At 39.3% G+C, this 22,106-nt stretch overlaps 1 long non-coding RNA gene and 1 pseudogene across 12 annotated transcripts in view; both read right to left on the bottom strand.

Moving 5' to 3' along the window:
- LOC105486259 (uncharacterized) overlaps positions 1-20,280 on the bottom strand; it is an 83,296-nt gene extending 63,016 nt beyond the window's left edge. For 9 of the 12 annotated variants that reach the window (XR_011621102.1, XR_011621092.1, XR_011621099.1 and 6 more), the window contains exon 1: positions 20,188-20,274. This is a non-coding gene — a long non-coding RNA (uncharacterized lncRNA). Of the gene's footprint in view, positions 1-20,187 lie in introns of all 12 variants that reach the window. The other 3 variants (XR_011621096.1, XR_011621095.1, XR_011621100.1) reach the window with 1 other exon arrangement.
- LOC139362180 (keratin, type I cytoskeletal 19 pseudogene) lies at positions 1,115-2,995 on the bottom strand (annotated as a pseudogene).
- Positions 20,281-22,106: the final 1,826 nt, after the last annotated feature.

Here is a 22,106-nt window from a genome sequence, read left to right as displayed (position 1 = left end):
TGTATAATGTTACAGACTACTGAGCCAAATGGTGGATATGGAAAGGTGCCTGAATTGTACAAAGGCAGGTTATTTGTCAAGGCAGTTTACTTGAACCATCCTCATCAGATAAATTACTCACTGTCCTCATAATGAAAATCAAGCGAAGCCTGGACTTAATTTTGATGGAGTGAAAAAGCTAGTTGATGATGCGGAGGGGGATACGAACCTCAGGAGAACGCACCTGGATTATTTCTCAGCTTGGTTTTGACACATGGGGTGTGTTGCAAATAATTTATTACTAATGGTGAAAGCACTAAAATTGCACATGATCTGCCTTCTAAAAATACATACATTTGAGTATAGTCAAGGTTATCTCGATGATATCATTGCTCTCATGTTCTTACAACTATGTTTTCTTAAGTGAGAGAGAAAGACTGGTGTTAGCAAAAGTAGCAAGGAATGCCACATAATCAATAGCTTGTTTATCAGTATCCCCAGAAACATTGGAGAGAGCAAGCCTAACTAATATGTAGCCAATATATGTGGTAACTAAAAATGATTACAATGTTTTATTTTCAGGAAAAATGTATTTGAGTTTTGTGAAAATTGTGGTATACCAGTGAGAGTATATCACCTGTGAGACTATTATCAATAATATGCTGTATGAAAAATTGTGAGCATTCAAAGCTCTTATGGCCAGAAAAGGGAACCCTGAATAGAGTCAGGCAAATACCCTGGCTTTGAGGAAACTTTAAAAATATTCAAGGAAAAAAATAGTTTTGACTCATGAAATTGAGTCTCAAATAAGATTATGGTTAATGAAGAGAGATTTTTAAAAACCAAGAAATAATTCAAATAAAATGGGAGACAGCTCAGGAAAGTCAAATGGTTGTCTATTAATCTCAAATTTCAAATGACATGTTTATAAAATATAAGAAGGGAGAGTAACCAAAGGTGAATGGGGAAATGTAGCAGATGTACTATAAAAGTTCTATAAAGTAAGACCCAAATGAATTAAGGATTTAAAAGAAGGTAAAGATGACCTATTTTTGAGGAAAAAAAGGTAAAGGTGACCAAAAGGAGCCATGAGGCTTTATTTTATTTTATTTATTTATTTTTCTAGAGATAGGGCCTCACTGTATTGCCCAGGCTGGAGTGCAGTGGCATGATCATGGCTCACTGCAGCCTCAACCTCCTGGCCTAAACCTATCCCCTCACCCTGACCTCTCAAAGGGCTGTGATTATAGCCATTAACCACTGTATCAGACAGATGCTTTTTTAGGCAAAAAGATCAAGGAGGGGAGAGTGACAACAGCAAGATGTTGAATGGGAGGTCCCAGACTTCATGTCCCTTCAACAAAATGTCCAGCTAACAACTGTCCACAGACAAGAACTTTTGTGAAAAACCCCCTAAATTGGGAATGGGCCTGACACTAGTGTGGACCACAGAACTGGATAAAAACCACATTAAAATGGTAAGAGAAATGGTCTTATTTTGACCACATCTCTCCTCCCTTTTCCCCAAGTTGGCACAGGGCCACACAGAATTCCCCCGGGTCCATGATTCTATTTTGTTTTTCCTTGGGTCATAAAATTTTATTGGCAGATCGTGGAACAGCCAGAGGTAAGTGTCCCTTCCTTCTCATCCTCCTACCCAGGAGACACCCTTTAAAGGAAAGCAGAAGCCCAGGAGCCTGCCGCCTTAGAGGATCTTGGAGGTGGACAGGTTGTTGTAGTGATCTTCCTGGCCCTCAAGCAGGCTGAGGTAGGTGGTGATCTCCTGCTCCAGCCGTGACTTGATGTCCATGAGCCACTGGTACTCCTGATTCTGCCTCTCACTGTCAGCTAGCACATCGCCCAGCTGAGCTTCGATACTGCTGATCGGCACCTGGATCTGCACCAGCTGAGCTCCAAAGTGCGCTGGTGGCCTTCCAAGGTGGCTTTCATGCCTGGAGGGTGTGCCACAGGTCAGTGACCTCAGACCTGTACATCTGGAGGGTGTGCCACAGGTCAGTGACCTCAGACCTGTACATCTGGAGCTGCTTTGTGTGGCCAACAACCTCCTGGTTCGGTTCCTCAGTCTGGCTGGTGAACCAGCATTCAGCATCCTTCTGGTTCTGCTCGGCCTTCACCTCATGTTGGCTCTGCATGTCACTCAGGATCTTGGTGGCATCAGCGCCTGGAGCCGAATCCACTTCCACACTGACCTGGCCTCCCATCTGGCCCCTCGGGACATTAATTTCCCCCTCATGGTTCTCTTCAGGTAGGCCAGCTCTTCCTTCAGGCCTTCGGTCTGCATCTCCAGGTCGGTCCTGGCCAGGGTCAGCTAAATGAGCACCCTGTGCAGGCCATCATGTCAGCCTCCACACTCATGAGCAGAGTCTGCTCCCTCTCATACTTGGTTTGGAAGTCATCTGCAGCCAGACAGGCATTGTTGATCTGCAGGACAATCCTGGAGTTCTCATTGACGGCACCAAGAATCTTGTCCCGCAGGTCCTCGAAGCACTTGTAGTAGTGGCTGTAGTCATGGGAGGGCCTGGGGCCCATGATTTTAAAATGGGAAAACAACAGAGACAGACATCCAGCTTCCCTAGCATTCTGAGGGGCATCCCAGGAAGCTCAGACCAGTCTTGCCTTATAGGGGACACTGGAAGTAATGGCATGGTTAGACTGTCTGGGGTCAGTTAGAAACAAAAAAAGGAGACAGAGCTCCCAGTGACCAGTGTGCAGATCTTGGCAGTAGCTCTGTAGTCCTGCCCAGACAGAGATACCAGCCAATAGCACAGCCCACGTCCAAAGCTGGACTGATCACTCCCAGAAGCATGGTGGGAAGTTCAACCTGGCTTTAGTCTCCAGACATCCAGCATCCAAGCCCAGCCTCAGAGCCTATTTCAAGGCCCTGCCTATTCAGGGAGATGCCCACAACATTGCATTTCTTCAAAGCACAGGTGCCAAACCTGTCCGACATGGGAGGCCAAAAAGTGGCTTGATCTGGCCCCAGAGCCCACATTAAGGCACCACCCAAGCAGGGCAGCAAGCCTCAACTGTGCATTTCTATGGCGTATAGCCTGTGGTCCCATTTGTCCCGAATGGCAACTTTGCTAACATCAAAACCCAGCCTGCAGCCCTGCCCAGCTGTGGAACCCAAACAGTGATACCACCCAGCCAGGGATATACCCTGTGACCTGGCCTGATCAGGGGCCATCACATTGCTTGGCCATCAGCTTCACCTGATAGCAGAGCCCAGCCAGTGGTCTCACTTCACAGCAGAGCCCAGCCAGCAGCTTCACACAACCTCAAAGCAACAGCAGTGGCCCAGCCAACCAGAGAACCCAACAGCAAGCTCTACCTACTGTGGCCGTTACCAGCTGACCTATCCATAATCACAGGGTAGATTAAATAGTGAAAGTCTATCCCTGCCAAAGAACACCTGTAGACTGTAAGAGGTGACTGTCTCCTCAAATATGCAGGCACCAACCCAGGACACAAGGATTATGAAGAATCGGAAAATCATGACACCTCCAAAAGAAACTAATAAAGCTCCAATGATGGACCATAAAGAAAGGAAGATCTATAAAATGACAAAGAACTCAGAATAATCCTTTTAAAGAAGCTCAGTGAACTACACGAATATATTGACAGAAAATTAAATGAAATTTAGAAAACAACCCATGAACAAAATGAGAGGTTTGACAAAAAAAATAAAGAAATAGGTACTTTAAAAAAAATAGAAATCCTAGAGATGAGGAATACAATGACTGGACTGAAAACACTGCATAGAAGAATTCATCATCAAACTCGGTCAAGACAAAGAAATAACCAGTGATCTCAAAGACAGAACATCTTAAATTATTCAGCCAGAGGAGAAAAAAGAATAAAGAATGCGTACAGGAATCATGCAACACCATCAATAGAACTAACATGTATATAATAGGAATTCAAGAAGAAAAGAGAAAAAAAGTGTCAGAAAGCATATTTAAAGAAATAGTGCCTGAAAACTCCCCAAATTTGGGGGGAAAGATGCCAATATCTAGATATAGGAAGCGCAGGAGTTTGCAATCAATTTGAACTCAAGGAAGAGTTAACCAAGACACGTAATAATAAAACTATCAAAAATCAAAGACAAATAAAAAATTCTGAGAGCAGTACAAGATAACCATATCACATGCAAGGTAGTCTCAATGTCAGTGGATTTCTCAGCAGAAATGAGGGAGAAATAAAAGCTTTCCCAAACAAAGAAAAGCTAAGAGAGCTCATTATCATAAGCTAAGGGAGCTCATAAGGGTACAAAGTTTCAGTTAGACAGGAGGAATGAATTATTTTAGATATAGTGTATAGCATGGTAACTATATTTAATAATAATGTATATTTCAAAGTTGCTAAGACAATAAATTTTAAATGTTCTTGCCACAAAAAAGGTAAGTATTGAAGTGATGGATATATCAATTAGCTTGATTTAATCATTTCATGTTGTATACGTATGTCATAACATCACTTTGTACCCTGTACATATATACACACACACATATATATATGCACATATATTACACATGCATATATATACACATACATATACACATATATATACACACATATGTACACACACGGCATATATACATACACGGTATATATACACACACACATATATATACACCCCTTGTGTGTATATATACACATATGTATACACACATACTCAATTATAGTTTTGTCAATCCACGATTTCAAAAAGAACAAGGAAATAAGTCTACTTCCTAGAGATGATAACAGAAGGTATATCAGAGATGAGACAGCATCATTCAATTCCTATTTTTTTCTCCTCTCTTTTCTAGATTGGGTTTTAAATTGAACATGGAGAATAAACTATGAAAAGTAGAAATTGCAGCCCAAGATAAAAGAGGGATTGGCAAGCTAACTCCAAGGTGTTTAAAATGAGACCAGATAAATTATGTACCAGGGTGCAAATAGAATTTCCAGCTATAAACTGTTTGGTAGCCTTTGAAAAGTCATGGCAAATAGGAGAGGTGCCACAAGAAGACAGATGGGTACATTTCATCTTTATTTTTAAGAGAGGAACAGAAAGGATTCAGGAAATTATAGACAACTTGACTCATACCTGCAGATTTAACAATAGATTGTTAAAAATGCTCTAGTTTTTGAGCATTCAGAAATGAATGTTAAGGTCATTAGTAACCAACAAATGTAAAGTAAGGACAAGCTTTGATACACTCATCTGATTTATTTTTTATGAGGTTACTAAGCACATAGATCAATGGATTGCTTGAAAATCAAATTGAAATAGCTAGCAATTGGTATCTTCATGACATGATGGGGCAATATGGCATTGTCTGTTGTCAAGAGTGTCTATTAATGGCTTTATAGTCTCCAGTAGTGTGTCTTTACCCTATTTTATTCAGCATTTTCACCAATGGCTGGATGAACATAGAGGTTTCTCAACTTTGTAGAGGGCATGAAAGTAGACAGGGTATCTCATTTCAGTGCTTCTCACACTTTCACTGAATATTCCTAACGGAGGGGAAAATAAGCACGTACACCTGGAGAAACCAGGACAACTGTCCTAAGTGGCTGCCAGAAGAGAGACATTTCTATAAATTTTATCTTATTTAAACATTACATAACTTTTACATTCTATGCCATGATTTTTTTTTTTTTTGAGACGGAGTCTCTGTCCCCCTTGCTGGAGTGCAGTGGCCGGATCTCAGCTCACTGCAAGCTCCGCCTCCCGGGTTCAGGCCATTCTCCTGCCTCAGCCTCCCGAGTAGCTGGGACTACAGGCGCCCGCCATCTCGCCCGGCTAGTTTTTTTGTATTTTTTAGTAGAAACGGGGTTTCACTGTGTTAGCCAGGATGGTCTCGATCTCCTGACCTCGTGATCCACCCGTCTCGGCCTCCCAAAGTGCTGGGATTACAGGCTTGAGCCACCGCGCCCGGCCGATTTTTTAAGATATAAAATAATTCTCCCTCTAGTCAATTTTATTTCTCTAGGTAAAACTGGCATTTCTGTGTCTTTGAATATCTCCCATATTCTCCCAAAGTGCTGGGATTCCAACAAATGTTTTGCCATAGCTGTAAGCCTGTGGGTATGGAGAGCAGGAGCAGGAAGGCTTGAGAGACTATAAGAAAGAGAAGAGGAGAGCTTAGGACATACGCAAAGCACAAACAAAATTACACCCAGAAGGTGAAAACCAAACCAGTGCCAATATACTGAACAAATGCCTGAGACTTGGTAATCTGTAGCATGGCCTACAGGGAAGGGGCATGAAAGGGAGAGGACCAGAGTCGGAAGCCCTGGAAAAGCATTGCTACTAGGGGAAAAGGAGTTAGAGAAGGCATGATGCCCTTCAAAGACATGACAATAGGAGAGAAGAAGGAAGGAAAATGGAGAAAATTAAGTCCAAAGTATGGACATTGAGCATTTAATACAATTAATTGTAGATCAAGACTAAAACAAGAGTGGTCATCTGGGTAGAATAATAATATATATACATTATTTATACATACTGACAGAGTGGAAAGAATGCACCTAAAAAATGGGAAGAAAAGAAAGTCAGGAATAGGAGAGTGGAAAAAATAATTGCCTGCTGTATAAGTAATATGAGGTAGTCAAAAATACTATTTAAAAATTATAGACCACACCAAAGAACATGTACATATACATAACAGAGTACTATTTGGCCATAAAAATAATGAGATCCTGTCATTTGCAACAGCATGGATGGAACTGGAAATCATTATGTTGAGAAAAATAAGCCAGACACAGAAAGACAAACATCACATGTTCTCACTTATTTGTGGGATTTAAAAATCAAAACAATTGAACTTGTGGACATAGAGAGTAGAAGGATGGTTACCAGAGGCAGGGAAGCATAGTGGGGGGATGGAAAAGAGGTAGAGATGGTTAATGGGTACAAAAAAAGTTAGATTGAATAAAGACCTACTATTTGAAAGCACAACAGGGTGACTATAGTCAATAATAATTTAATTGTACATTTGAAATAACTAAAAAAGTATAATTGGACTGTTTGTAACACAAAGGAAAAATGCCCTGAAGGGATGGTTGCCCCATTCTCCATGATGTGATTATTAGGCATTCAAAGCATCTCATGTACCCTATAAATACACACACCCTCTATGTACCCACAAAAATTAAAAATTAAAAAAATTATAGACCCAACAGTAAAGTGCTAGAAAAAAAAGAGAATGAAAGACACTGTAAGAGACACTAAAACAATGAGAACATAATGCATCTCTTCCTAAAACCCAGGTTAAAACAAAGACAAGCAAGACATCAAACAGAGAAAGAATAAAACTATCAGTCTTTAAAGATAAAGAAAAGATCAAGCAAAACATATCAGGTTAGTTATAAGATTAAGAAAATTAGGCTGCCATCAGACTTCTTAAAAACGACACCTAAACTAAGGTAACAGCAGAACTGCATTTTTAAATTGAGAAGAATTCTCAAAAATAACTGGCCTGTATTCTGTAAAAATATCTGTGTCATTAAGCATTTTAAAAAGGCTGGGAAATTGTTCCAGATTAAAGGAGACTAAAGACTAAATAACAAGTAACATGTTAACCTGGATGGGAGGGGAAGAATGTAAAAAGGACATTATTGAGATAATGGAAAATATTAACATAAGAATGACTGATTAGGTAAAAGTATTATATCAATGCTAAATTTCTTGAATTTAACAACTGAGATTATGTAAGATAATGAAGGAATATTCAATATTCATATTCTTAAGAGAGGCACACATAGTATTAAAAAATAAAGGAGCAAATGCAATCTATGCTGACTATAATGAGGCCTTGATTTTTTGATGTATTATGATGTATGCAACTTCATTTTAGTATATATTTGGAGACAGCAAGAGATTAATATTGTAAATGTAGCAAAATCTTAACAACTGGTGAATCTGGGTAAAGGATATTTTGGAACTCACTTGCAACTTTTCTGTGAGTTAGAAATTATTTCAAAGTAAAAAAAAAATTATTAAAAAAGGATAGTAGATCAAATACTAAAATGAAGTTAGGAAATAAAAACCCTGCTCAAGCCTCATCTCTAAATTGTAGATAGAAATCTGTTATAAAACTATTTTTGTTCAGTTGGCGATGCTTATGATTTTGATAAGCATGTTCCACATGTTCAACATGTACTGGAGAAAAGCACCAGCACCTTGATGAACATGATTAGATCAGGGTCCTTAGCTTGTTAAAGAAAAACTAACTTTGAAGGAGAAGTAGTGAAAATTGAAAAATTGAAATTCGATATTAATGTAATTAAGGTGCATCTTTAATTTAATGGTGCACATGTATTATCAGAATATGACTACTTCAGACAGGCAGGCAATTTTGGTATTTGCTTAAACATAATCTATGCCATTTAATAGCCAATGTCCAAACACAGCAGCTGATTCTCTTTCTTCTGGACAAATGGAGTCCTTAACCCTGGGATATACTTATAAACTCAACATTTGTTGAGTTAACTTCCCTTAGGACTCCATCACACCCCACCCATGCCCACACACCCCTGCCAATCCTGATATCATTTTACCCTTGGCAGAATCTTATTTCACTCTAGCAATGTGCACATTTGTAAAATGGAACATCTAGGGTTTTCATTTTCAAAGCATTGCTCAAGAGGTGTGTCCCACATCTTGGCTTTTAAAAATACATGTGTGTGTCTGTGTGTGCATGATTGCATGCCTGCAAGACAGTCTGCTTCTTGATAAACTGGCCCTGTAGTCATCTCTTGGAGTTCAAATAGATTTCTTGATGTATGGCTGTAAGTTTATTGACTGTGATCACGTTTTAGAGACCAAACTCTCGGAAGGAAATGACCACGTCTGTCGATTTACTAAAACAACATGTGGTTGTTTCACACGTGTTACCACAATGACCAAGGAACTAAAGTATTTGGAGAATGCAGTTTTATGGTTCTGATATTCACTCATAGTTTTGACTAGTCTGAGCCAAATTATTATCATTTTTTACTTGGTGGCACAAAAAAGTCCTTATAAAGGATAATCGAAGGTTAAAATGGATTAGTTGTTTCCTCATCAAAAAATCAAGGCCTCATTATAGTCAGCATAGATTGTATTCCTTGATTTGTTCATTCATTGATTCACCTATTCACTGGGAAGATACTTTATGTACTCGTAATTACTGGAGGCTGAAAAAGAAAAAATAATGTTGGGCTCCTTTTTAAGCCAATTATATACAACTGGTTTGCTTTGTAATGCAAAAATTACTAACCATGAATTTTATATAATTAATTAACAGCTGAACACAGCATAGAGAAAGAGCTCAAAAAATATTTGCTTGATATAATTCCATACACTGCATTAGCCTTTGTCAGGTTCAGCCCTTAAGCTTGTAGGCCCCACAGTGAGGCTGTTTGAAGGGTCTACTTCCTTTTCAAGGGGCCCATGTATTCTTGGGAGTGTGCAAACGCAGGGACATGGGCTACAGTATCACGGACGGGAGGTATTTGTTTTGTTTTTCCAAAATGGAAACATCTTTTTTGTGTTTGGAGATTTTTAATGTATGAATTTTTTTCAAGCAACTTAGAAATGCATATAGTCAAAAGTTCTTATTTGTTCCATCTGCCACTTCTCCTAAAGATAATAACAATTAGTAATTTGTATACAGCTTTCTAGACTTTTAAATTCAAATAAACATTTTTTACATTAAATGAGATGAAATTACATGTTGTTCTGAAATTGGCTTTTAAAAAATAGCAATATATTGAGGGCATCATCCCATGTCAGTAGATAAAGACCAACTTCATCCCTTTACAATTTTCTCTAATAAGGATGAAGCACATTACTTTAGCCAAGTTCCTATTGATGAATAATGAGGTTGCTTCCATATTTTTGATATTATAAAGAATGCTCCAGTGAATATCCTAATTTGTTCATCTTTGCCTACATGTCCTGTTTTCTCAGGATAAACCCCTAGACAGGATTGTTGAGTCAAAGTGTATTTAAAAATTGTAGTACGTATTTTCAAACTATTCTCAGCTGAAAGATTGGACTCCAGTAGTGCATTAAAGTGTCTGTTTCCCACACCATTGAAATCACTGACATTATCAAATCACAGGCCGTCAGAGAAGTACTCAAACATTTCTTCATTATTTCAATTTCAATTTCTTTTTTCTCGCTGAGATCAAATATCTATTGTGGTTGTTTATGCTTCTTTGTGAATAGTTTATTTAGAGACTTTACACATTTTTCTATTGGGTTAGTAATCTTTGCCTTTTTAGTTTGTAAAAACATTGAACTCTTAAGGATATTAACTCAGCATCTACTATATATACTGCAAGTATTCATCCCCTGTTTTTCATTTGTCTTTCAGCTTTTATTTATGAAGTTTTGAATAAAGATGTTTTACATTGTTGTGTAGTATCAGTTCATATTACTCTTATGGTTTCTAGCCTTATTATCGTGCTTGAAAAGGTCTCCTCATCCTGAAACTGCTTACATATTCTGCAAATGTTTTGGACTTTTCATAATTGTATTTTACTTTGGAGTTTCTAATCTATATAAAAGTTAATTTATGTATGATATGAAATAGAGGGCAAATATAATGCCAAACAGGGTGAATTTAAATTAACTTCGTTTGTAAATTTAAAAATATTTTTTGGAACTATACAGTAGAAAGATCAGATTTGTATGAAATGTAATACATTTACAGTGATTGTTAGGGAAAATAATATAGCTGAGAAAAACATACCTCTCTGATTATCTCAGTCATCTCTGAGGTGAACTGATCGCGAGGGTTACTACTTATGAGTTGTGGAACACCGAATCACAAGACGGATATATGATCTGCTTAGGTAATCTGCATTGTGGGACAAGTGAATGACATGTTTTTGGCCATTTAGACGAAACATTCTATACATTCTAAGAATTATTGAGGGGGTGGAGTTCCATTGTTTTTTTTTTCTCTAAAGCAGAGTTCTCAATCTTAAATTTTCCATTGGAATCGCTTGCTTTTATTTTATTTTATTTTATTTTATTTTATTTTATTTTATTTTATTTTTTTTGCAATCAACTTTCTCAGGTTGAAGTGATTACTTGCTTTTAAAAATGCTCCTGCCAGACCCTGGAGATTCTGATTTTATTGGTCAGGGCCTAGCCATCTCAGATTTTAAAAGCTCCCCAGGCGATTATATAGTGCATGGCTAAGGTTGAGAACCTCTGCCTTAAAGATTCTATCTGATATTATTTGCTAAAAGTTTAACCATGATTCAAGTAATATTTCTCTAAATTTCAGTGCTAAGGCCTTCCCATCCTGGGCCATAATCCATTGTTCTAAGGAAACCACTAGGACCTTGGTATTGGGTTGATAAAATCTACACACTCTTCTAAATACATTTGAATCTACACAATGGATTTAAGAGAACTGAAGAACTGATCAGTCTAATAAAAGTTTTCAGAATAATTTCCCATGACAGTGAATTTATTAATTTGTTTTATAAGTATTACTTTCTACTACGATTTAATTGCACATTCAAAATGGAAAACTTTTGCAAGAGCTTTGTAAGGCAAAATGTTAACATGAGTGTGTTCATTTTTCATTTTCCTTTTTAATAAAGCAACATAACAACATACCAATTATGGATACTAGAGCCCCTGTTGGCACACAGTTTTCCTTACTTTCATGCAGGTGAATTACTCAAAGCCAAGTGTTAGACTACCAGAGCACAACTTGCTTTAGATTTACTGAACTAAATATCCAACAGACTTTTGCTCAACATAAGCAGCATAAAACAAACGCATGCAATCTAAGGGGATCTCAGGTGAAACATTCCCTTGAGCATCAGCTGTACATTCTTGGTGCCAGGTGGTAAACGTCATTGGGGAAATAGCTGTGAATATCATTCTTTCTGTACCTGAGAAATGTCACCTTCTCAGGAATGCAATTAACTGAGTGTTCAGGAACATAAAAAAGCATGTGAAATAAACTGGTGGGTGCTGAAAATTTTCCTTTCTTCATTTCAAAATAAATAGCATGTTTATAGCAAACTAAGTAAAAGGCCTATTATTGGGTTTTGGTGAACCTGGTGTTCTCTAACTCTTGATTTGTTTCCTTTATAATCAGTAATTTCCAAGTGAATGTTAAGTAAGGGTCAGTAAGTGTGAATTACCCCGAGCTATGTGGAGTGTTGGAAAAAATAAGATCAAGGGGTCATCAAATGAAGTTCTAGTTTAAAATAAATTAATTCTAGCACAGATCAATTTGTTTAGATATTGTCCAGCCAAAAAATTCATTCCTATGACCTGAGCCAAAGTCTTCTGACTTTGTGCTTAGTTGGCCTCCTCCTTGTCCCTCCCATCCAAGAACAGCATGGACAGCTGTGACCCAAAACAGGGTGTGTCTCTGGCTATGGGACTTAGATGCCACACTCTAGATTTTCTCTCCCAACATGGCATTTGAGGTTGAGATCCACATGTTGGCTTTGCTTCCTGGGCAGCTGGGAGGTTGTACAGGGTCACAGGGCTTCTCACAGGGGTGCACTGCTTCCCCTTCCCAGTGGCCTAATTTCCCTCTAGGGTAGAAGTGACACATTTCTGTTCCCCTTGCAGATTGCTCAAAAGTTTCCAAATGATCAGGTGGGTTTTTGCCTTGGACTGATGCTGTATTTTGGGGACAATTTCCACAAGGGAGAGGCACTTTACATAACCATTAGCCTTGTGTAGGCTATTATTGCAGCGTTTTTCAAAACTATTTGCCAACGAGTTGATTTTTTGAGTCTTTATGTTTGTATATACACACACACACACGCACACATGCTACAAGATGTTATTTTCTGCTTCTTTTCACTTTTAACCCACTGGTCATTCACTTGTTGACTTGACAAAGACATACTGAGTGCCTGCTCTGTTGCAGAGAGTGTCTCTGGATTGACAAAATGTCTGGTCATATGACTTAGGAATATGGCAGAAGCACTTTGGAGAAGTTTCCTCTGAGATCATTTACTTTGAATGAAAAAATAAGGTGGTCATCAAGCAGTAATGTATTTTCAGGACTCAAAAAAAAAATAAGTGGGATTTTTTTTTTTTTTTTTTTTGAGACGTGGTCTTGCCCTCTCCCCCAGGCTGGAGTGCACTGGCGTGATCTCGGCTCACTGCAAGCTCCGCTTCCTGGGAGCCATTCTCCTGCCTCAGCCTCCCGAGTAGTTGGGACTACAGGTGCCCACCACCACGGCCGGCTAATTTTTTGTAGTTTTAGTAGAGGCTGGGTTTCACCGTGTTAGCCAGGATGGTCTCGATCTCCTGACCTCATGATCTACCCGCCTTGGCCTCCCAAAGTGCTGGGATTACAGGCGTGAGCCACTGCGCCCGGCCAGAGTGGGAAAATTTTAAGATCCAGGCTCTTTTCCCAGCACAAGCCTTCTCAGTTGTGTGATTTTGAGTTAATCTGAAGGGTTTGGTGTAGTTTCATTTGTTCTTGGAGTACTATAGGAATCAGGTTCCTATGCTGAAACTACACCAAACCCTTCAGATAAATGTCAAGGCTATCTTACATGTTTGTTGAATCCAGAAGATCCTATGGCTGTCATATATAAATTATCAGGGATATAATCATAAAGGATTTCTAACTTTTAATTTGATTTTATGATTTTTGTACTCCTCTCTGTAAATGTAGGAGATAAGAAATTGTTTTTCTCCACAAATGAAAAAAATCTTCAATTTATAGCCCAAAGACATGTCTTTGTCTTTTAATCCCTATGCCAATATTACCCTCTTGGGGCTGTTTTCTGCCACTCTCAGGACTAGGTATTTATGTTTTCCTGAAAAAATGGTGACTCATGAGACCAACTCTTCTCATTGAAGACTCAAATGTGGTAAGATTGCTATCAATGAAACTTTCCACATGGAAATTGGTTTAAAACATTTATAATGATCAGGGAAATGCAAATCAAAACCACAATGTGATACCACTTTACTCCTGCAAGAATGGCCAAAATCAAAACATCAAAAAATAGTAAATGTTGGTATGGATATGGTAAAGGGAAACATTTCTACACTGCTGGTTGGAATGTAAACTAATACAACCACTATGGAAAACAATGTGGAGATTCCTTAAGGAACTAAAAGTAGAACTACCATTTGATCCAGCAATCCCACTACTAGATACCTACCCAGAAGAAAAGAAGTCATTATATGAAAAAGATAGTTGCACATACACATTTATAGCAGCACAATTCACAATTGCAAAAATGAGGAACCAACCCAAATGCCCATCAATCAACAAGTGGATAAAGAAACCGTGATATATATATACACAATGGAATACTACTCAGCCATATAAGGGAATGAATTAACAGCATTTGCAGTGACCTGGATGAGATGGGAGACTATTATTGTAAGTGAAGTAACTCAGGAATGGAAAATCAAACATTGTATGTTCTCACTCTTAAATGGGAACTAAGCTATGAGGATGCAAAGGGATAAGAATGACACAATGGACTTTGAGGACTCAGGGTGAAAGGGTGGGAAGGGAGCAAGGTATAAAAGACTACAAATTGGGTTTAGCGTATATTGCTCGGGTAATGGGTGCACCAAAATCTCAGAAATCACAACTAAAGAACTTGGTCATGTGAACAAACACCACCTGTTCCCCAAAAACCTATGGAAATAAAAAAATTTAAAAATATACAACTGCATTATCTTATTATTTTAACACTTACTTGAATATAAGAAAAACACTTCACACTATAAAACCAACAAACTTGACAGAAAGTGATGGAAAGTCTCATGTTGAAGAGATACAGTGGTGGGCTAACTCCAGATGTTCTCAAAGGAGTTTTGAAAGAAATACTTTAATACATCCATACATATATATCAAAAAATAGACAGAAGGGAAACTAGTTAAGTAAGGTAGAAATAGAAAACGATCATACAAAATAAAACTGATTAAGCACATGTATTATTAACATATCCCTACTTTCAATCATTATGTTAAGTAAACATCTATTTTTTTAGTCATTGTCTGGGGAAAAGTGTCCTGTTGAGGCTTTGTGTTTCTCTTCCTATGCTGCACATATGTGATGTGTTGATAAAAAATTAATTTGCTAGCCAGGCACAGTGGCTTAGGCCTATGATCCCAGTACTTTGAAAGGCCAAGGCAGAAGGATCAGTTGATGCCAGGAGTTCAAGACTAATGTGGGCAATCTCTACACAAATTTAAAAAAATTAGCCAGGCATGGTGGCATGTGCCTGTAGTCCCAGCTTAAGTCTCATATTAACTTAATTACAATGGGCAATATAGAGACTTGAAATTTTAAGCCATACATCCTCTGGAGAATATTTTTAATCTTAACACCTCAATTTTTAAAGAGAATGTTTGTTTTGGACTCAGAATGTTCTTGATGTGAACTATCAGGACTAGGTTATAGAACCCTTACATATATGAAGTCTTGAATTCTGCATGAAATTTTTAGTAGTTTAGCTGTGACTCAGCTAGAAGTAGGAGAACACTCTAAAGAGTCTGATATGGTTTGGCTCTGTGTCCCCACCCAAATCTCATGTTGAATTGTAATCCCCAGTTTTGGGGGAGGGACCTGGTATGAGGTGATTGGATCATGGGTGCAGATTTCCACCTTGCTGTTCTTGTGATAGTGAGTGAGTTCTCATGAGATCTAGTTGTTTAAAAGTATGTAGCACCTCCCCCTTCACTCTCTCTGTCTCCTTCTCTGCCATGTGAAAATTGTGCCTGCTTCTCCTTCACCTTCTGCCATGACTGTAAGTTTCCCAAGGTATCCCCAGTCATGCCTCCTGTGGAACTGTGAATAAATTAAACCTCTTTTATTTATAAACCACCCAGTCTCAGGTATTTCTTTACAGCAATGTGAGAATGGACTAATACAGTCTGCCTTTAAAATGTTTTTTCTACTGGTTTGATCACCAATATCCATGTTTTTCTGTTTAAAGAGAAATTATTTATCAGAGCTCTAGAGCTAGAACAAAGCAAGTTTTATTAATCTGGGTTCCACCAATTAAGTCTGCAAAATTATTTATTTGTTTGGAATGGCTTTACTGTTGCATTGTTTATACAGAAAAATTTTGCTACTTTTCAAATTAGTATGCAAAAGTTTGTAGTGTCTTATTTATCTATTTAAAATCCATTTTTTTTGAGAAAAGTAAAGTTCTCAAACTTCTCAATTTAATTCTGTATTACCAGATGTTGCTAATTATGAATACGTTGTTACGCTCTCCTCTTTTTCTTCCATGTAAGTTTTAAAATATATTTTTATTATGACTCTTATTTCATCGTATTACAGTATCTAGCACATGTCTTTTCCCTCTTAGATAAGGCACGATTGAATTCGGTCTTACTCAGTTTTTTAAATCTGGAGTAGTGCTTTGCATAACTAAATATTTGTTGAGTGAATAACATTAACTCAATAACAATAAATGTTTGTGAGTGCTTTCAATAAATATTTGTTGAGTGGATAAAGGACAGAATGATGACTAGTCTCCATCTGAAGAGACTCTGAGGCAAGGGAGAGTGTGAAATGGTAACAGATTGCAACTAGGAGTCCCGAGGTGACAGTTTCACCATTAAGGGAAGAGTAGGTAGTTTGGTAGTGAAGGCAAGGAAAGTGAACTTGACTTTGCAAAAAATTAGGTTAATTCTTCCTAGGTTAATACTTCCAACTCCTAGGAAGTATTTAGAGAGTTCTGCGGTGTTTTCAGTTATCAGAATGATTGTGCGGGGTGGGGGTTGTCTGACTGCCAATTATTGGTAGGGAGACAGGAATGTTAGATGTCCCCATGTATGAGGAAGTCCCACACATAAAGAGTTTCCCAAATCTCAAACAGCCCCTGGATATTCTGCTGGATTTTCAGGCTAATGGGCCACATTTTTGTGTGATTATCTGAGCCTAGACCAGTGTTTCTCAAACTTTAATAGGCCTATGAACCACTTGGGAGACTTTGTGTAGTGAAGAGGTTTTTTTTTGTGTGTGTGTTTTTAAATTGATGTATCATAGATGTATATATTTTTGAGGTACATGTGGTATTTTAATACATGTATACAATGTGGAATGATCAAGTCAGGTAATTGGGATGTCCATTAACTGCAACATTGATCCTCTCTTTGTGTTGGGAACATTACAATTCTTCTCTTCTAGCGATTTTGAAATCTACAATAAGTTATTTTTTATTATAATTTCCCTACTGTATTATTGACTATTAGAACTTATCCTTTCTATCTACTTATATTTATGTAATGAAGATTCTAATTCTTCAGGTCTTATGTGGGGCCTGAGAGTCCCATATAACCAGCTCCAGGTGATGCGAAGACACTGGTTCATGGGCCCCCCTCTCAGAAGGTGTGATTGAACTGACTGAGGTGAGTCCTGTGCATCTGGAGCATTGAAGGCTTCCTGGGCTGTTTTAATATGCAGTCATGGTTAACAATTACTAGCCTAGAGACTAACTCTTTTTCCATATAAACACAATGTATTTTTTACACGGTTTTATGTACAGGGAATCTTTTATGACACCATGTAAATGGAAGAAAGGCTGTACTTTGATTTGTTTTGAACTGTTCCTAAGAGTTTTTCACCCTTTGGAAAGAGGAGCCCCTGATGGCAAGACCAGTCATAGTATTTGAGATGTTAATTCATTCCATCTGTATTGGTAGCTTTTGAATTCACAGTGATCCACTTACCTTGGTAAGTTTTTGATTCTTTTAATGGGGCTTCCCTAGTATAATCATGCCCAAACATTTATATATTTATATACATATCTTGATTTACTTTCTTTTTATTTCTCATTTATAATACCATTAATAATTATGTTGATTTTTTAAAAATATGTGGGCAGGGAGATTATTATCTGTCAATGTCATTTTGGGATATTAGTGGGGGAATTGGATCTGATAGAGCTGAAAACTTCTGAATCAGAATGGAGGGCAGGGGAGCGCCATCAAAGGCAGCAGACTTGAGGAAAGGGGCTTTAGGCCATAAGAGAACTGAACAGTGTCTTCACCTGAAGGTCGGTGGATGGCTTCGTAAGTCTCATTAAAATTATGCCTTTTTTTTTTTTTTTTTTTTTTTTTGCTTTTAGACAGTCTCACTCTGTCACCCAGGTTGGAATGCAGTGGCACAATCTTGGCTCACTGCAACCTCTGCCTCCCCAGTTCAAGCGATTCTCATGCCTCAGCCTCCTGAGTAGCTGGAATTACAGGTGCACCACCACGCCTGGCTAGCTTTTGTATTTTTAATAGCGACAGGGTTTTGTCATGTTGGCCAGGCTGGTCTCAAACTCCTGACTTCAAGTGATCTGCCTGTTTCGGCCTCCCAGAGTGCTGGGATTATAGGCATGAGCCACTGCATCCGGCCTAAAATTACAACTTTAAATAACAAAAATTTAAATCAAAAAGGAAAAAGCCCACAATCTGACTGCCTATTCAAATGAACTATTTTCATTTCTCTGTGTTTCTTATCCATGTATGTGAAAATAAAAAATAATATAATTGTAGAGTAGATATGACTTTGCATTTTTTCTATTAATATCGTGGTAAACACTTCCCTTTTAATGACTGTATTATGTTCTTAGAACAATGTCTTAACAATTTCTCTAATTAAAACTGAAAATGGTTTTAAATGTTTACAATGAATAACATTAAATATATATTTGTGTGATTAGAATTTATTTTTATAGTGGAGAGATTATTCCTTTAGGGAGAATTCACAGGAGTGAGATCACATGGTCAACACCTATGAATATTTTTATGGTTCTAAAATGTGTTGCCACATAACTTGCTGGAAGGGCTATACCAAATGCAACTTGGCTTTTAAAGGTCAAACTTATTTTGATACAAGATCAACATATGTGCCACATTAACTAACCATTTATCAACTGGTGAGAAATAAAATTATCATTTCTTAACATACAGAATAAGAATATAATTCAGGAATTGTGCCAACGTCTTCATGTTATGAATGGGCCAGGCAATCACAAACCTCAGTTCTTTTCATTTTGGTCATAATTTTGTTTTTTTAATTGTGATGTAGTCTTGCTCTGTCGTCTAGCCTGGAGTGCAGTGGCATGATTTCAGCTCACTGCAACCTCTGCCTCCTGGTTTCAAGCGATTCTCCTGCCTTGGCCTCCTGAGTAGCTGGGATTATAGCACCCGCCCCCACACCTGGCTAATTTTTCGATTTTTATTAGAGATGGGGTTTCACCGTGTTGATCAGGCTGGTCTTGAATTCCTGACCTCAAGTGATCTGCCTGCCTCGGCCTCCTAAAGTGCTGGGATTCAGGTGTGAGCCATTACGCCTGGCCCTTTGGTCATAATTTTAAAGTAGATCCCCTCTTCTCTAAGGCACATTTTGGACACACTGTGACCCAAGCCTCAGGTATGATTGTTTCCATCCTTCTTTTTGCCACAGCATACGTGAGAGGGCTGAGGCTGTAATTTTACTTGTGTATATGCATGTTAGGCCTCAATTTACTTCATAATCTACAACACTTGAGAGGATTAAAAATGAAGATTATGGCCGGTGAGATGGCTCATGCCTGTAATCCCAGCACTTTGGGAGGCTGAGGTAGGAAGGTTGCTTGAGCCCAGAAGTCTGAGACAGCCTGGGCAACATGGCGATTGCCATCTTCACAAAATATTTTTAAAATGAGCCAGGTGGCATGCGCCTGTAGTCCTAGCTACTTGGAAGGCTGAGGCGGGAGGAGCCCTTGAGGGGTTGAGGCTGCCATGGGCTGTGATTTTACCACTGCATTTCAGCTTGGACCACAGAATGAGACCTTGTTTCAAGAAAAAAAAAAAAAAAAGAATGAAAATTACACCTGTGAGAGGTGACAACATGCTAGCAGCCCCCCATCAAGTCCAGCAGGCGCTGGCTGGCCGCGCCAAGTGCGGGCCCGCTGAGCCCGCCACCACCTGTAACACAGGCTGGCCGCGTGCAGCCCGAGCTCCTTGGCTCAGCCAAGAGGTGAAGGAAAAGTGGAAGCTGGTTCCAGACAAACCAAAGCTCCCAACTCTGAAAAGTCAGGGGTTGTTAGAGAGCCCTTTCTCAGAAAGCCTGACACCAGTGTCTTTAGTCCCGGGCTGCACTAGTCGTCTTTAACTGGCCGAGAAGTGCCCGGTATTAGCCCCTGAATTCTAAGGAAAAATAGGACAGAATAGCAAGTGAAAGGGGTCCGATGGTACTCACTGCTTGGCGACAGGCGATAGTCTCACCGCTTGGTGATAGGCAATAGTCTCACCGCTTGGCGATAGGCGATAGTCCCATCTATCCTATCTATCCTGACCCTTGCCCCCTGGGTCCTAATGCCTGCCAGATAAACTTCCTCTAGCCTCTTTTCTCTGAGGCTAGTCTGGCTTCTAAAAATCACTCCCTGTCTCTGGTGCTTTTCTAGTTTCTCCTATAGGAATGATTTCCAGTATAAACTCCAGTACTCTGTTACCTTCCTTAGGCACCCAGGCTCACCAATTAGAAAGACATAATTTTTGCCCAAAGCCCCGTCGTAGGGGGGACTACCTGGAATTTTAGGATCCCTCCTCAGATGAACAGGCCTAATGAAAGCGATTCCTGAAGCTAGGATATGGGGAGCATCAGAAATTGTATCCTTCCTGTTCATATAAGTGAGGACAAAAGGTGTCACTCTTCCAACCCTGGAGATCCCTTCCCACCCTCAGGGTATGGCCCTCCACTTCGTTTTTGGGGCATAACATCTTTATAGGACACAGGTAAGATCCCGATACCAACAGGAGAGTGCTTAGGACTCTAACAGGTTTTTGATAATGCGCCTGTAAGGGCCACTAAATCCAACCTTCCTCGGTCCTCCTTGTGGAGGAAAACTAGTGTTTCTGCTGCTGCGTCGGTGAGTGCAACTATTCTGATCAGCAGGGTCCAGGGACTGTTGTGGGTTCTTGGGCAGAGGGAGAAACAAAACAAACCAAAACCATGAGAGGTTTGTCTTTCAGATGGGAAACACTCAGGCATCAACATGCTCACCCTTGAAATGCATCCTAAGCCATTGGGACCAATTTGACCCACAAGCCCTGAAAAAGCGGTGGCTCATTTTTTTCTGCACTAAGGCCCGGCCCCAATATTCGCTCTCTGATGGGGAAAAATGGCCACCTGAGGGAAGTATAAATTACAATACTATCCTGCAGCTTGACCTTTTCTGTAAGAGGGAAGGCAAATGGGGTGAAATACCTTATGTCCAAGCTTTCTTTTCATTGAAGGAGAATACACAACTATGCAAAGCTTGCAATTTACATCCCACAGGAGGACCTTTCAGTTTACCCCCATATCCTAGCCTCCCTATAGCTCCCCTTCCTATTAATGAGAAGCCTCCTCTAATCTCCCCCACCTGGAAGGAAACAAGCAAAGAAATCTCCAAAGGATCACAAAAACCCCCAGGCTATCGGTTATGTCCCCTTCAAGCTGTAGGGGGAGGGGAATTTGGCCCAACCCGGGTACATGTCCCCTTCTTCCTCTTTGATTTAAAGCAGATAAGGCAGACCTGGGGAAGTTTTCAGATGATCCTGATAGGTACATAGATGTCCTACAGGGTCTAGGGCAAACCCTAGACCTCGCTTGGAGAGATGTCATGCTACTGTTAGATCAAACCCTGGCTTTTAATGAAGAGAGTGCAGGTTTGGCTGCAGCCCGAGAGTTTGGAGATACCTGGTATCTTAGTCAAGTAAATGATAGAATGACAGCCGAAGAAAGGGACAAATTCCCTACCGGTTAGCAAGCCATCCCCAGTATGGATCCCCACTGGGACCTCGACTCAGCTCATGGGGACTGGAGTCGTAAACATCTGTTGACTTGTGTTCTAGAAGGACTAAGGAGAATTAGGAAAAAGCCCGTGAATTATTCAATGATGTCCACCATAACTCAGGGAAAGGAAGAAAATCTTTCTGCCTTTCTTGAGTGGCTATAGGAGGCCTTAAGAAAATATCTCCCCTGTCACTCGACTCACTCGAAGGTCAATTGATTCTAAAAGATAAGTTTATTACCTAATCAGCTGCAAATATCAGGGGAGAGCTCCAAAAGCAAGCCCTGGGCCCTGAACAAAATCTGGAGGCATATTAAACCTGGCAACCTCAGTGTTCTATAAT

This window comes from Macaca nemestrina, chromosome 3 (genome assembly GCF_043159975.1).
Source record: "Macaca nemestrina isolate mMacNem1 chromosome 3, mMacNem.hap1, whole genome shotgun sequence".
NCBI classification, from domain to species: Eukaryota; Metazoa; Chordata; class Mammalia; order Primates; family Cercopithecidae; genus Macaca; species Macaca nemestrina.
The sequence above is the reverse complement of the archived record's forward strand: the minus strand, read 5'-3'. Positions and strand labels throughout refer to the sequence as shown.